Below are 17,832 nucleotides of genomic sequence, written 5' to 3' on the forward strand. Positions count from 1 at the left end.
CTTGAGGAGGCAGGCAGGTGCAGGAACGCTGCCTCTGGCCCCTCCTGGGAGCTAGAGGGGCCAGATGAGGTCTCGGGCATTGAGGGAGGAAAAAAGGATTCTAGATTATGGGACCTGCCTCTGCTGCTCTTTGGCCCTCAGTCTGTCAAAAGGGGACAGTCGTTCGGATGCTTTGCAAACTCAAAATTCCAAAACAATTTTTTAAAATGTCCCGTTCAAGATTGTTTAGAGTGAAGGAGAGGTGTTAGGGGCTCCCAACCTGACAATTGCTGCGGGACTATTCTGACAGGCATGCGAGATGCCAGTTCTGGAAAGAGAAGCCCGACTGATACTTGGTCAGAATGTCCACACAGGTGGACTCTGCCGGTTTTGCCCCAGGCACAGACGAGTCAGAAGTACAGACACTTCCTGTTTGCAGCCCAGACTTCCCCAGTTACTGAGAACTTGCTCCAGTGATGGAGCCCTACAGGAATGTGTGGATTCCTCTCCCACAAGTGTCCAGGGGCAGAGGTGCTGGGAGAATGTGGAGTTCACAGAGGGAGTGAGAATGGCAGTCATAACAGATGAGCTAGAGTTAAAGAAAAAAACAACAACAACAACAAAAACAGTGAGCCAACATATTCTTTTTCCTCCAAACAAAATTTTTGGTAGAGGGCTGCTTACAATTCTGAAGAGTAAGTTACATTTCTGTAATTTTCCAAAGATCCAGTCATTCAGTGCACTTTGTTGAGGGCTATGCCGCTAGGTGCTAGACACACCAAATGCACTCACTCAATCACTGTGTGACTAAAGCCAGGTCTCCATTCTGTGCTAGGAGGTCCCAGTCCAGAAAGGGAGCAATTTCTTCAAGTTCACCGGGTTGATAAGGAGAAAGGCTCCTCCAGTCAGAATGAACAGCATATCTCAAGAAATGGGGAAGAAAGAGTATGGTGTGCTTGTTAACAAGCATTTGATTTGGCTGAATCAAAGGGAGCTTGTGGAAAGAACTTGTTAGTGAAAATATAGACAGAATGCCCCCCCTCCCCCCCAACTTTTACCCTGTGATGCTACAGTAACAGCCAGCCAATTTTGAGTTTGGACTTTGGAATGGGGAAACTGTGAAAGGAAAGCTATATGTAAAAGTGGATTCTTTTAGGAAATTTTATATCGCAGAAAGAGCCTGAAGGCCCAAAGGCCAATTGCTGATAGGATTTGGGTGGGGCCAGGAGATTTAGCTGAGTTTTGATCGCATCTTCTATAGAAGAAACTGTACTGAGCTGAAAAGCTATGAAACTGGATTCTAATCTCATCCTACCAAGTTTATGTGGCCTCGAGGAAGTTACTTGTTCCAACTTAATTTTTCACATGTGTAAAGCGATTGTAGCAAAGGTTCTAAATCCTCTCTTGCTCAAAAGTTCCATGATTCTTCAATGAGTTTGAAGTCGCAGACTTCTACTCAACATTCACTCAACAGAGTACTTAGGAACTACCAAACACTGGGAAATTGAAGTGAGATATGGGTGCGGCTCCCTCCCAGCTCAGTGGCAGTGGGACAGCCAGAAATGTAGGCTATAGAATGAGAAGTGCTCTATGAAAGGAGTGAACAGAATTAGTGGAGCATTATTATTAATTAATAATTAGTAATGGAATTATTAATTCAGCTTAAGGTCATGGGGTGTGGGTCAAGAAAACTAACAATGAACTGGGCCAGAGGGATCAATAGGTGATAATATAGATAATGCTCTTGGCAAAGTACTTGGGACATAATAGTTGTTCAACAGTACTTACCATATAGTTACAGTCACCATAAAGAGACTAAATGGCTCCATAAGGTTAGGGAAAGTAGTGGCCTACCCCCCACAATATTAGCTGCCCAACTACCTTTACTCACCTGACTCAAAGGGTCATCCAGCTCACAGCTCGCTCTAAGGTAACATGACATCACCTTCTTGACCAGAAGCAACTTATAAGTTATAAATTGTTTCTAACATGAAGTTCTTCCTCACAGGACACCCTGTTTTGTAATAATTTTCTCTCTTTCTTGTTTTTGCCATGTCTACCCTTGAAATTAGGGATCATGTTTGGTTTTTTTAATCATCTCCTGAGGACATGCTTAGAGAGAGGAAGAAAGAGAGGAACATCAATCAGCAGATTTCCATATGTGCCCTGACCAGGGATCAAACCCACAACCCAGGCATGTGCCCTGACCAGGAATCAAACCCACAACCTTGCGGTGCAGAGGACGACACTCAACCAACTGAGCCACTCTGGCCAAGCAGGATCATGTTTTATAAGCACTTCTGAGGGTGTACAAATTTGACTTGATGCAAAGTATTCCATAAAGTGTGCAATAAAAAATTTCCCATCTGACTCCTCAAAACAGTAGCACAAAGCAGTACTGCACCAGCTACCACAAGAAGATTGTTCCCTCTCAGTCTCCTATTCTTCCTACTGGTAAGAGTCCTGCCAGCTTCTAACTCACAACTCGGAGAGAGTTAAAGGAAAGGGAAAGATACTATATCCAACTGCAATAGATACTGCCACAATTACCTCCTTTCTCTCCCCACCCAAATGTGACCTAAAGGCACCTGTCATAAGGACAGACAAGGAAGGTTCCAGAATCCTTTAGACCTCCCTAATTTGGGAGGTGCTTTCACTGAGCCTTCACTGGGCCTCAGTGATATTTATGTACATACGTATGTGTGTGTAACCAAGAATTCTGCAGGATCCTGTCATTTGAGTTACCTAAAAGCTTCTGAATTCAGTGATCATATAAGCTACAGTGAGGCTACAGAACTCTTCCATCACCCACCACATGGCCAGCAACATAACTCACACATAATGCATGTAGAATAAACACTAATTTGATTTGTTGATTTCAGAGAGCTTTTGTTTGTTTCCTTCGCTCAATAACTTTTCTCAATATCTCTTCATTTTACCCTTTTCTTCTTTCAGGCTGTTTCAGATGCTACCCTGTTGCTTGTGTCCTTTTGTTCTCTGGTTTACGAGGAGGTTATTTCTTGGTCCAGGCTTAATCTAAGAAGCCATGTTTGCCATTGTCACTGTCAGTGTTTCTAGACCCCCTGAGTCCAATGCACTGCTTGACATCAGTGCTTTCCTTCCTTGTGTCATGTATGGAAAACCGGCCACCTGAGCTGGCGTTCCGGCCGCTGGCTTTTTATATAGAGAGATATAATTCTGTACAGACTTACAAAAATATCAAATCATCAGAGACAGTTAAAGGACATGTTAGAAATTTGAAATGATTAAACTATATACTGCTTAAAGGAGGTACTACATTCTTGTACATAAAATTTGCAAATCTAAAACTATATGAAATTTGCAAATCTAAAACTATGTGAAAAAAATAAAACTGTATGCCAAATACCTGTGAGAATATTATGAAAAGGGCACTTGTGTATATTGATGGTGGCAATGTAAATTGCTATAACTTATTTCTGGAAAGCAATTTGGCAATGTGTTCCAAGAGTCATAAAAATGTTCATACCCTTTAACCTAGTAATTCTACTTTTGGGAATCTTTCCTAAGGAAATAATCCAAAATATTAAAAAATGCCATATGCCTGACAATGTTTATCCCAGTGTAATTTATACTACATAAAAATGGAAACCACTCAAATTATGTAACATCACGGCTTTAATAAATTATGGTCCAGTCACTCAATGGAATATACATGGATATAAAATGGTGTGTATTATAACTATCATTTTTACTATCAGTTTCACCTCATGGTTGAAATCCTTTCCTATGCAATCAGCTGATGTTTTCCTTAATTAAAAAGACTAACAAGAGATGTTGTGCATCATCTTGACTACTGGCATTTTTACTTAATATTATGTCACTTAAATTTTTCTGAGATACTTTAGAGTATTTCATGTGTGAAATCAGATTAAGTGTATTCTTTCTGCTTCAGAAAGCAAAAATCATATGCATAATATGATGAGAAAATATATAAAGGAGATTTGGAAGTAATAGGCAAACAATCACCTTGATTTAAGGGTCTTCTTGTGAATCTGGCCACCTTTTCTGTATTGCACAAGTGGTTATTTAATTGGGAGGAATTCAATAAGAAATAATATGCTTTAATTTGGGGCTACAAAGAAAGTAGTTTAATTTGACATAATGAAGAAGTTACATTTTAGTTGAATGTCTTTATAACTAAAGAAGTAAAACAGTATTTTTTAAATGGGGATATTAACTAAGTTTTTTGAGAGTTATACTTTAGTTTTTTCAGGTCCAAATTCTAGAGGTTTATCATAATCTATAAAACATCTCAAATGTATGCCTGGTTTTAACTTTTCTGGATTATAATATCCCAAAATAACTCAAATTAAGTAAACATCACAGAGTGATTCTAGTGGGTTTAAGAAATGATAAATAATTTTCAATAAGAATATACACGCAGTGTGTGGTGAATATAAGTAGCATACCCAACTTGGATTCATAAAGTAGTGACCGCTTAATACCAGTACTTCTGTTCCAAGAAAAGGATATTGAAATACTAGACTTCTTTTGACCAAGGAAATTGAGTCTGGGACACGAACTGACTTCCCTAAAGACTTAAAGATAGCTCTTGACAGAACTAGAGACAGAATTTTGAAATTCTGTTCCCATTCCACTATATTATCATATTCACCAGGGCATATAGTCCAGTTTCCCAAGTCATCAGCTCCTGTAGAGATGTCATCAGAAAGTTCTTTTCTCATAAGTGTAACAATCTTCTTTTTTCATCCGCATGAGAAAGATCTCTGACACAGTGATAAAAATTTGGCAATCCTGTTATAATCACTCATAATACACTATATATTGCACAGTACTTATCATAGTTTGTAAGTACATAAATATTTGCGTGATATATCTTTAATATTTTCTCCCACTACTAGAATAAGAGCAGGGACCATATCTGTTTTTTTGTGCCTAATACAATGCTTGACATATAATATTTAGTAAATGATTTCTGAATGAATAAGTGGAAGGTCAAGTTATTTTCACATTCAAAGCCAATTGAAGGGAATATTAAAGAATAAAAACAGCCCTAGCTGGTTTAGTTCAGTGGATAGAGCATCCTGAGGACTGAAGGGTTCCGGGTTTGATTCCGGTCAAAGGCACATGCCCGGGTTAAGGGCCCTATCCCCAGTAGGGCTTGTGCAGGAGGCAGCTGATCAATGATTCTCTTGCATCATTTATGCTTCTATCTCCCTCTCCCTTCCTTTCTGAAGTGAATAAAAATATATTTTAAAAAAGAATAACAAAAACATGAAACATGATTTTTTACACTGCCTAATTATTTATGGACCTGATTTTCATGAAAAGTAGCACAGGCCAAATATACAGGAGGCTAAAAGTATTTAGAGAAATTAAAGAACAATAGGTTAATTAAAGGATAATGGATTAAAGGACAAATAAATTAATGGTGTTTGGTATGTGACTCTAACCTCTGAAATACATATCAGAAGAACAATGACCTCATTTTCTCACCAAACTATTTACAGAACCCTCGTCAGAGAATGAATATTGGCTTATGTTATTTTGTAAAATACAGGAGGGCAGCAAAATTTTTCTAACCTGCTTTATAAAATGTCTACATAGAAGAAATCAAGTTATGTGTTCTATAAAGCTAAATGCTAGCATCCTAGCTGGTTTGGCTCAGTGCATAGAGAGTCGGCCTGTGGACTGAAGGGACCTGGGTTTTGGCTCCATCCCCAGTAGGGGGTGTGCAGGAGGTAGCCAATCAATGATTCTCCCCTCCTCTCTGAAATCAATAAAAATGTATATTTTTTAAAAAGATAAAGGTAAATACAAGCAACCTTGATGAATCTCAGATTTATTGGCAGACGATTTTATAATATATTTTTACCGATTATTTTTAGAGAGGGAGTGAAGGGAGAGGGATAGAGAGATAGAAACATTAATTGGCTGCCTCCTGCATGCCCCCCACTGAGGATCAAGTCCTACCTGAGCATGTGCCCTGACCGAGAATCAAACTGGTGACCTCTTGGTTCATGGGTTGATGCTCAACCACTGAGCCACACTGGCTCAGGCTGGCAGATGTATTAAATCAGTATACTTTTTAATAAGGTTGTTTGCATCAGGTGAGAGTTCTACTTTCTGGGCAGATCAATTCTAAATTTATCTGTTTTCCTTATCCCTAGGGGGAAAAATGTTTTTAAGTCTACAACTTACCTATGAACATTTTTGCCACACACACCTCCATCCCCCCATCCCCTCACACACACACGCACCCCTACACACACCAGAAATTGAATTTAGGAAATACAACTATTTGCATATCTGAGACTTTATTTAATCATATAACAAATACCTTTTAAATGACAAAGCACAATGCTAGAAGATATGTGCCAAACGAGATATGAAACCTGCTCTAAAGCGTTTATAATCTAGCAGGATGGTTTAAGAAGGAGGGCTTCAGGTCTAAGAACAGGACTTTCCTGACTAAAAAAACAATGGCAGGTTTTCATTCACCTATTCTTCATGGAATAAGCAGCCCCTAAGACTTATGGTTTTACTGCCTACAAATACATTACAGGAGAAGCCAGAGGATGAAAGAGGTATTTATATGCTTACTCAACAAACAAACATTGAGTACCTAATTCCACAAATGAAAAAACTTATTTTTCAATATAGATGGCTTGTCCTTCAAAATACACAGGGAACAGACTCTCAAGAAGTAGACACGGGTTGAGTAGATGGAGAAACAAGTTCTATCTTAGGGATAATTCTATGGTATAAAAAAGCAACAGTTATTTTTTGCATTGTAGCAAAGTAGAGTTTATGTGTAAAATAAAGATCAAAGTTCAATCTTCCAATCTTTCAGATATTGGTTTCTTTCACTCACTCCCTGCCATCAAAGCTATATTCCCAGTGCCTAGCACTGTGTTGGAGCTCAATAACTATTCGTTGAATAACAGCAAACACTTCTTTAACTCATATTGTCTTTTATATACACTGATTCATTTAATACTCTCAATAGCCCCAATGAGACAGGTACTGTTATTATATATTAACTAGAGGCCCAGTACACAAAATTCATGCATTCAGGAGGAGGGTGTCCCTCAGCCCGGCCTGCACTCTCTCACAGTCTGGGAGCCCTCGAGGGATATCGGACATCCTTAGCGCTGCCGCAGAGGTTGGAAAGGCTACTGCCACTGCCACTACAGTTGCCAGCCATGAGTCCGGCTTCTGGCTAAACGGCGCTCCCCCTGTGGGAGCGCACTCACCACCAGGGGCAGCTCCTGCATTGAGTGTCTGCCCCCTGGTGGTCAGTGCGCATCATAGCAACCGGTCGTTGCGCTGTTTGGTCAATTTGAATAATAGCCTTTTATTACATAGGATGTTACAGATGAGAAACGGAGGCACAGAAAGAGAAAGCCCAAGGTCACATGACTAGTAAATGATGGACTCTGGCCAGGAAACCCATGCTCTTGACTGCTATGCTATGCCACTTCTAAGTACATAAACAGCATTCCAAGCAAGGGGATGGGAAGGAGAAGGAACTGATAGTGTTTTTTGGCCCCACAGTCAGAAAGAAAAGAATTGGGACCTCTGGGACAGCCTGGAGATGTTGATAGCCAATGAAGAATGAGGGAGTGCTGAGGTTTTAGCCATCCCACGGGAGTTGCTTTTGGACAATTTTCAGATGGTGAAATTGACAGAGACTGTCCAATGAGAAAGAAATATGCAAGAAAGCCCTTGTAAAAATCAGAAATGGTTTCTGGCCCTTTGGGGCATTTTTAGTTCTGCCAATCTCTCTCCTTCTTTATGCCATTCTCTTCCTTTGTCCCTTTTTCTCTACTATCCCTTTTAGCCTGTTATCCTGTTGACCTACATTTTAATTTATTGTATTTATTAAATCAAATGTATACATAATCTCTCTCTGCACTTCCATGAAAAGGAAATCACTGGAGTTATTTCAAACTTGTTCCTTATTAGTGTGGTACAAGCAGGCCGTGACTCTTAACAGAAGAAAAATCTCCGAAAGTGGACTAAGCCTTATAAAGTAAAAGATTGCGAAAATAAACCTTGGTACTCCATCACTTCATTATTAGAAGAGATGGCCAAATCTTAAACACAGAGCATTTCATGTTAAAATTCAACATTTTCTTTTACTTTTTAAAAATATCTCCAAATTTATATTTAAGAACATTTTAGCATTGATTACACTCTTCACTTTATAATAACAGCAAGAATCCATTTTGCCTAATGTCAGCTAAGGAACAGTTGATAGAATGCTGAAATTTCTGGGTTGCTAAAAAGAACATTAAAACACTAATAAGTTATATTTATGCATTTAACTATGTGAGTATATAAAAATAAGAGGAGTTGTCTGGAGTAAATTCTCAGCACCATCAGGCAATTTGTGCTTAGTCTGGTACAATGTATGGATTAATGAGTTAATCTGGGTATACTTAGTCTAATTAGTAAAACAATGCAAATAGATATACGTGTGTGTGTGTGTGTGCGCACACGCACAATCTGTTTGCTACAAGAACAGGTACTTGTTTGTTAAAGACTGAAAATAAGGATCAACATTGCAGCATTTACAACCACAAAAGTTGATAAACCACATAACTCAGGTGTGTAAATATGGAATAAATAAAACCAATATCAGGGACTGACATCAGGAGCATCCGCATGGACTCTGTATTGCCTAAGCTCAGTCGCTACAGTGTGTTTTAGTATGGTATGTGTGATGGGCAAGCCAAACAAAAGGGACCCGTTTTAAAGAGATTGATTTGGGGTGAGGGAAGGTGATGTGATATTCATCTCTGTAGAGCTCCTTAAAACTGATTTACCACAGTGGCTTGTGGAAGTAACAGATGTTTATTTGAATGAATATTCATTGGCTGACATCAAGTCCCAGTAGATGACACTTTCCTCTTAAGAGGTCATATTTTCCTCTTAAAGAGTGTTTGCTATTGCGGTTGCCAATTGTCTATTTACAAGCTCCTTTACGAAGGAGCTATGTAAAGTGGAGTATTGATGTATAATGATGTAGAGTCTGAACCAGAGGTAATATGCTAATTAGAAACAGCAATAATGCCAGATATAAACATCATAGTGGCTTACCTTATCCTTCTTGACAGAATCATGATAGCTTCTCCTGAAACAAGCCAATCATGAATTTTCCTTTAAATTACCTTATTACTACACTGCTTCAGTTGTAAAAACATGTATTTAAGATAGAACATTACCAAGAAGTGAAGTGACTTTAAAGCACCATAGAAACCAAATAAAAAACTTGATTGTGAAGCTTTAAAAAAATTATAACATTTTGTATGAATAGAAATTATTATTATTTGGAGCCTAGCTGCATCTCTATCACTTGCTATACAGAATCTTGCTTTCTTCTACGTGTGTTTTTAGAGAAAACAGCAATATCAGAAGTACAGATAACCTGTTACAATTGTTTGTTTCATGAATTCATGCATTGGGACCAGTTTATCGTACCTAAGGTTACTTTGGCTCTGCAAAAGATTATTTTGGCAGAAGTTTTATTAGTGTGTCAAATTGTCTTTAAGAAACTTGGCCAGGATTACTGCCCAAGATGGTAACTTATAAATTTTAAACCTTATTACTACACACTCCAACTGCCTTCCCCTAAGACAGTAGTACTATTGAATTTTCTGGTGCTCTGATCCAAATGCAAATTTGTTATAGAATTCCAGAAACAAATAAGATAATTTTAGAAGCAGAGTTAGAATGAGACAATAATCTGGCTATATTTCTTGGTTCATGAAATGCCTGAAGTATTTAGTAACATAACTAAGTCTCCATTATCTATGGTGTTAGAACAGATATAACATATACATTGAAATCTGTAGCTATTCCAAAAGTATCACTGTTAAGCCAATATTTAGCCTTCGTTCTCAAACTCACAGATGTGTTTTCCATTATCTAACCCTTTATATTAGTGGTTCTCAAATTGAGCTGCACATTGATGATGGACAACTTAAAAATAATAGTAATTTATTATTCCACCTAATTAATACTTATTAATTAGGTGGAATAATATAAACATGTTCCAGCGTGGCTCAGAGGTTGAGCATTGACCTATGAACCAGGAAGGAGGTCAGGGTTTGAGTCCCAGTCAGGAGACCTGCCCATGTTGTGAGCTCAGTCCCCAGTGTGGGGTGCACAGGAGGTGGCTGGTCAATGATTTTATTTCATCATTGATGTTCCTCTCTCTCTCTTCCTCTCTGAAATCAATAAAAATATGTTTTAAAATATACAGGTCACACTCCCAATTAACTAAATCATAAGCTGTGGGGGTGAGACCCAGACATTAGTAGTTTTTAAATCTCCCCCTATGAGTCCAATATAGTTAAGGTCAAGAGCTACTTAGTGTTAAGGATGCTGAGTATCAGTGATGAGGAGGAACAATAAGAAAAGAATGTTTGTTTACTAAATTAAAGAGTAAATGTCAGTGATTGTTCAAATTGCCGTAGACCAATGGTATGTAGAAAAATATATTTTGGCTATTTTTTCCCTAATTTCTTCAAAAATCATAACTTCAGTTCCATCTATTATATGAGAGGGGAAATTTTCAGATCATAGAAGTATTTACCTACTTATCAATCTTGAAAGACACCAGTGATATGTTACCCCTATACTTCAATATATAATCATTATTTTTTTAATTTGTGGAGTTACTTTTTCAGAGAAGTGGTTTTTAATAGATACTTAGCAAAAATATTTATTCTAAAACTATAATATATATGATTGCATAGTAATAATGTAGAATGATTAATTTTTAAATGGCATTTGGATGTAGGAGGGATGTCCTTGAGAAGTGGATTTTAGCTATTCTCAGTTTAGGGTAAAATGATCTATCTATATTTTGTGGTTTTACTCTCTGAAGTTTGTTTGTTTTTATAAAGTATGTTTTCCTGAAGTATCTCATAAGCATTATCTAGTAAGAAAGATGAATTATAGAAGAGGAAACATTCCCCCTAACTTTATTGTAATTTTAGTAAGTTGGAAGCAGTGATTTATTTGCTTAGGTATAATTAATATAATTAATATAATTAATATAGAAGGCATTATGGTATATATAGTGCTTAGATTCAAACAAACCAGGGTTCAAAATCTAGTTATGTCCCTCCTAGCCATGTTTCCTAGAATGTATTTATTAGCCCAGGACTCACTTTTTTCATATTTAAAAGGAGCATATTTATATTTTCTGTGCAAAGTTGTTAGTTGCGGGAGACTAAATGTGGAAATGTTGACAGAGCTTTTAGCATAGTGCCTGGCACATAGTAACCCCTGAATTAATGGTAGTCATTCAAGCTATTTTTGAAAGCCTATTTTCCTCACTAAGTAATATATACTGTTTTTTTTTTTTATAACTGCTTATGACAGATTTAACATTCAAGGGGGTTACAGGAAATCTTTGTGTATTCTTTTTTTTATTTTATTGATTTTTTTTACAGAGAGGAAGGGAGAGGAATAGAGAGTTAGAAATACCGATGAGAGAGAAACATTAATGAGCTCCCTCCTGCACACCCCCTATTGGGGATGTGCCCACAACCAAGGTACATGCCCTTGACCGGAATCGAACCTGGGACCCTTCAGTCCGCAGGCCGATGCTCTATCCACTGAGCCAAACCGGTTAGGGCTGTATATTCTTAAATGCAGGCAAAGAGCCACAGGACAGTGTTAGTGGCTGCACAGGTGCATGCGAGGCCATGTAAGTTCATTGTGTAACCTGCCATGCTCATTCACGAACTGAGGGAACTCGTTTTGTGAACAGATGGGTAACATGCAATATGTGCCTCAGCAAAGCTGAAATCATCTCCTATCACAGACCACCTCAGCCATGACTGAAGAGAGGGAATCAAGAATATTAAATCAGCCCTAACTGGTTTGGCTCAGTGGATAGAGAATCGGCCTTTGGGCTGAAGGGTCCTGGGTTCAATTCTAGTCAAGGGCACATACCTGGGTTGCAGGCTCGGTCTCCAGTGGGGAGCGTGCAGGAGGCAGCCAATCAATGATTCTCTCTCATCATTGATGTTTCTATCTCTCTTTTCTTCTCCCTTCCTCTCTGAAATCAATAAAACATTTATTTTTTAAAAATAATATTAAATCATCTTATTCTGAGGGTCTCCCATTCTACATATATTGCATTTCATTGATTCTAATATGCACATTTTAATATCTCTGAAATCAAAATGTTACCATCTGATCGATAATATCTTAAATCACTCTCAGCCAAGCAGTACTTCAGAGGTAGTTGGCATTGCCTGTGACTACATGAACTACAATAGCTTTTCATATTGCTATGATGCATGATAAAAACACAAGGCCAAGTAAGTTTAAGAAAATTATTCAAATAATAACTGTAAAATAAAAATTCTAAGTGATGAAAAATAGTGTCATAGTTTAATTGGCAGTGATTTTTCTTCCTTAATAGCACATAAAATTATAATGCATCTTAGAATCTAATCTTTAATTTTTTTTTAAAAATATATTTTTATTGATTTTTTACAGAGAGGGAGGGAGAGAGATAGATAGTTAGAAACATCGATGGGAGAGAAACATCGACCAGCTGCCTCCTGCACATCTCCCACGGGGGAATGTGCCCGCAACCCAGGTACATGCCCTTGACCGGAATCGAACCCGGGACCTTTCAGTCTGCAGGCCGACGCTCTATCCACTGAGCCAAACCGGTCCTGGCCTAATCTTTAATTTAATGTAATATTTTGCGATGTTTTTGCAAAGCAACTTGACAGGATGCTTCAAAAACTTCTACAATGTGGATCTATCCAGCCATTTCAATGCTCCTAATTCATCTTAAGGAAAGAATAAAAATTAATCCACCTTTATTCTTCTATCTCCGTTGCTGTTTAGTCTAAGTTAAATAATGTGGTAGTTAGGCAGAATAATGCCCCCACCAAGAAATAGATGCCTATGTCCCCCAACCCCTGGAAGCTATGAATATGTAAGGTTACATGGCAAAGGGAAGTGAAAGTTGCAGATGAATTAAGGCAGTTTATAAGAGGATCGAAGAATGATTATCTTGGATTATCCAGGTGGACGATAAGAATCATTAAAAGTGAAAGCCTGAAGAAAAGGGTCAGAGCCCGGCCGGTGTGGCTCAGTGGTTGAGCGTCAACCTATGAACCAGGAGGTCACAGTCTGATTCCCGGTCAGGGCACTTGCCCGGGTTGCAGGCTCAGTCCCCAGTGTGGGGTGTGCAGGAGGCAGCTGATCGATGATTCTCTCTCATCATTGATGTTTCCATCTCTCACGCCCTCTCCCTGCCTTTCTGAAATCAATTAAAATATTTTTTAAAAGAAAAGGGCCAGAAAAGGAGCTGAAAGGAAGCAAGAGGTTGCAGTAATATGATGTAGGGTGAGAAGCACTCTATCTGCTATTGGTGACCCTGCAGATGGAGGAAAGAGCTACAAAGCCAGGCAGGCAGGAGGCCTGAAGAAGCAAGGCCATGGAAACGGCAAGGAGACGTGTCTTCCCTTAGGCCCTCCAACAGGGAACGCAGCCCTCAAACACCTTGATGAGAGAGAGATCGAGGTCAGATTTCTAACCTATAGAGGAGCAAGATAATACATTTTTGTTGTGGTAAGCCACTAAGTTTTGAGGAATTTGCTATGTCAGCAATAAGTAACTAATATAGTTGATAAGGTAGAAAAACTTTTATGATTGATTGTGTACATTAGGTAAATCATCACTAGACTGTTGAATTTAATAGACCAGTACAAGTTTTGAAAATGTTAGGGCCAATTACCAGCTTTTGATTTTGCCGCTTTATTTTAAAGTTTCTGCTTAAAATGATAACATCAGCATATTACAACATCATTTTACAAAGGGAAGATTATATATATATATATATATATATATATATATGCAAATGTTTAAATGAATTTAAATTAGAAAAATCTCATTAAATTGTCTTTATCTTCCTCACTCATCTAAGGACCAATAAACATATCCCCTACAGCACTATAATATGACCAAACATTTGGAGCCTCTGTATTAGCATCATTGTCTTGATTTTAGTGTGTGGACTTTAGAATTCTCTAAAAAGAGGAGCACTGGGATAAACACGACAACAAAAATCCTTAGATCCTAAGATATTAATTCAGAATTGTCAGAGGTTTGGAGTTAGACATCTTATGATGACTTTTGCTGTGATTTCTTTTTTATTCCTTCCTCATCTTCTCTTGCCATATAGCCAGAACAGGTTGTATTAGTTTCCCATAGCTGCAGTAACAAATTACCACAAGCATGGTATTTTAAAACCATAGACACTTGTTCTTTGACATTTCTGGAGGTCAGAAGTCTGAGATCAGTTTCACTGGCTGATCCCAAGGTGTTGGCAGGACCATGCTCCCTTCAGAGGCTCTGGACATGGGGAGAATCTGTCTCCTTGCCTTTTCCAGCTTCTAGAGCTACACTCCTTGGCTCATGGCCCCTTTCTCCTTCTTCAACGCCAACAGTATTGCATCTCCAAACCTCCTCTCTCTGCTGAGGTGGTCACCTGGCCTTCTTTCATTTGTGTCAGATTTCCCTCTACCCACCTCTTATAAGGATATTTAGGATTACATTTTAGCTCCCACCCAGATATCCAGGATAAACCTCCCACTGCAAGAGCCTTAATTTGATCAAACCTCCAAAGTCTCTTTTGCCATATTAGCAACATTCACAGGTTCCAAGGATTAGAAACAGGATTCATTTGGGTGCCATTATTCCACCTACTGCATATGCTTAGTTTATGCACATAGTGCATTGCCATTATATTTGTTTTAAGTAGGAAAATTTTTTTGAGAGAATCTATTAAGTCACCTATTAAAGTTGATACATAGTCTAGGATGTCTAAACCCTAGAAATCCATGACTACCAAAGAAAAGAGGGCCATAACACAAGTTAGCAGCACACAAGTGAGCCGTTTTGATTGATAGCCTATTCCTTATGTGTCATACCCTCTGCAGAAAGCCCTCTCCTAGCTAGAAAAGTATAAACTACTTGTGAATATTCCACATTAATTTTGCAACATTCTCTGAAACTCCTGGCGCAAAAATGACAGACTGCTGGTGCAGAGCAGTGTACCCAGCATTTCTCAACAGATGCTCAGGCACTTCACGTTTCAGCAGTGCATTCCTGGGATCCGCTGGTGCTCAGGCATATAAAATGGAATTTAAGAGAGCTCTGAGGGCCCCTTCTTCCCTTCTACTGAATCGCTAGCAGACAACTGGAGGATCAGTTGTGCTGTCGGGGAAAATGACACAGGAACAAGCAGGCAACCTTAGTCCTGTTCCAGCCATTGCTGCTAAGGTGCAGGAGACAATATCTGAGTGATGCTGACCCACCTAATGCCCAACTAATCACCAAGAAGAACATGGGTATAGGGAGGGTTTGACTCTGTGCCAGTCCTAATAAATAAAACAAATACCTTCTTATATGCCTGGGAAAGGAGAGAGACTCCAAATCAGTGGTTTCAGATTCAGTTCTACATCCTACAGGATTTCACAAGTACTTCAAATGGAGCAACCATGGTAGAGAGACAGAAATCCAGCTTGGGCTCTTTCACACTAGGTTTACTCAGAGCAATCTCACTTTGGTCTGTTTTACTTATTGGGGGTTCTGGGTGTTTTTGTTTAAGAATAATTCAACTAGGCACCACACTATCTTTTTAAAATTTATTTTGCTTCACCATGTTCCAAAATTATTTAAGGGAAACATGAACAAACTATAATAATAAAAGCATAATATGCTAATTAGACCAGACAGCCGAGCGACCTTCTGGAGGTCATTCTGGATGTCCTTCCGGACAAAGCCGTGGTGGCGGGGGCGACGCAGAGGCAGTTAGGGGCGATCAGGCAGGCAGGCAGAGTGGTTAGGGGCGATCAACCCATAGCAAAGCCCAATGAGTCTACCTGAGTCCGCAGGAGTGGTGAGCTACTAAGTAATGATATTTCCCCCTGTGCTTTCTTTGTGTCAAGAACCTGAGGTATTCCAGCAGATCTTTACTGGTAGAAAAGATGTACCTAGTTGTCGAGGGCAATAATAATTAAAGGGCTATACCCTGGAGGCAGAGAGCTAATTTTAGACTGTTTAAGGGCTACAATCTAGTACATCGCCTACAGGGGCTGCATGATCTGTGCACCTTCCCTTGCCAGCCTCAGGGCAAATCACTCTCCTCCCCTCTTTGTCCTTCAACCAAACAGGCTTGGGGGGGGGCGGGCGTTGGGAGGGCTCCTGTATTCCGAGTGCCCCAGGTCCTTTCCTCCTCAGTGTCTGACACATTGTTCTTTATGCCTAGATTGCTCTCTCCCTGCTTCACTCTGTTAATGCCGCCACTTAGCAGATCAAGGCAAGTGGCACTTTCTCAAGAAATCTTCACTTGAGCTCTCCAACTAGATCTCTCTCCAGTTACTTACGCTTACAGTCTTAGTCCTTCTGTGAACTACAATTGTAGTTACAGGATTAATTGTAGCATTTGTCGTTTACTGTCTGTCTGCACTGCCAGACTATGAATTCCTTGAGGGCAGGAAGAGCATCTGCCCAAATATCATGGCTAAAGTACGAATGCTTTGTGCAGAGTAGATGCTCAATGTGTACTTGTTGCATAAATGAGGAATAAAAAACCTGAGCTTTGGGAGTGAATAATAAAGAACAGAGAACAGGTTCCGAAAAGTTTATGATTTGGTAACTGAATGTGATAGGGAAAGAAGAAGTCAAAGGTAGTTCAAAGATTTCAAGTGTGAGAGAAGGACGGTACCATGGCTAGAAACGAGACAAGTGGCAGCCAGGTTTGATGCTCTGTCTTGGGCACTTTTTATGTAAGATGGATGATGGGACACATAAGTAGAAACATCTACCAGTTAGTTAAAGAAAGGAAGGTAGACAGATAACTGAGGTTGTTGTATGGGCAATACTTGTTGAGGGACAGGAAGCTCTATCTTATTTGATTGCATTTCTCATGCTATAGCTTCACAGCCATTTTTTCATATGTATTTTTAAAACTATTAAAATATTCATGTTTAATATACAGTGGGGCCTTGACTTACGAGTGTCCCGACTAACGAGTTTTTCGAGATACGAGCCATCTCTCAGCTGATTTTTTGCTTTGAGTTGCGAGCTAAAATTCGGGTTACGAGCCAGCTTCAGATACCCCACTGCTAGTTGGCGCAGCGAACGTCACAGTGATCACCACAACATCAGCCCAGCATCACATGTCTTACTCGTTCACTTTTGATTTGACATATGAGTAATTTGAGTTATGAGCTCGGTCATGGAACGAATTAAACTTGTAAGTCAAGGCCCCACTGTAGATAATTATGACAATAAAGAAAAAATATAAAGTTAAGTTCGGTACACAAGTAGAAATTGGCTTGTTTCCAACAGAACTAAATAAATTAGTATAACACTCTCAGAAGGTCATTGCAAAATGTGACATAAATGATTAAAAATAAAAATATACCTCATACTGTATCATTTCAAAGCTTAGGACTTTACTCAAAGGAAATAATCAGGTCTGTATATAAGGTTTGTATAGAAGTATAAAATCTCTTTACCTGGATATGAACATTAAATGGCTGGATTTACTTTCAGTAATTTTTCTATGTTGGGCCTTATTGTATGAATAATAATTTTTTAAAATTCAGGTTATACTATATATACTACTTCAAGGTTTACTTTCTTCGCTCTATCTTAGGTCATAATCACATATTAGGTTATGTCCTAATAATCTAAAATTAGGTTATTTCCATTTTTCCTTATATAAAAATGTATAAACATCTATATATGTAAATCTACTTTATCCAAAGGAGGCAAGCAGATGTAAGCACAAAGTAA

This window comes from Myotis yumanensis, unplaced genomic scaffold (assembly GCF_028538775.1).
Source record: "Myotis yumanensis isolate MYYU_CA2020_CCGP unplaced genomic scaffold, mMyoYum1.0.hap1 SCAF_8, whole genome shotgun sequence".
Lineage (NCBI taxonomy): Eukaryota > Metazoa > Chordata > Mammalia > Chiroptera > Vespertilionidae > Myotis > Myotis yumanensis.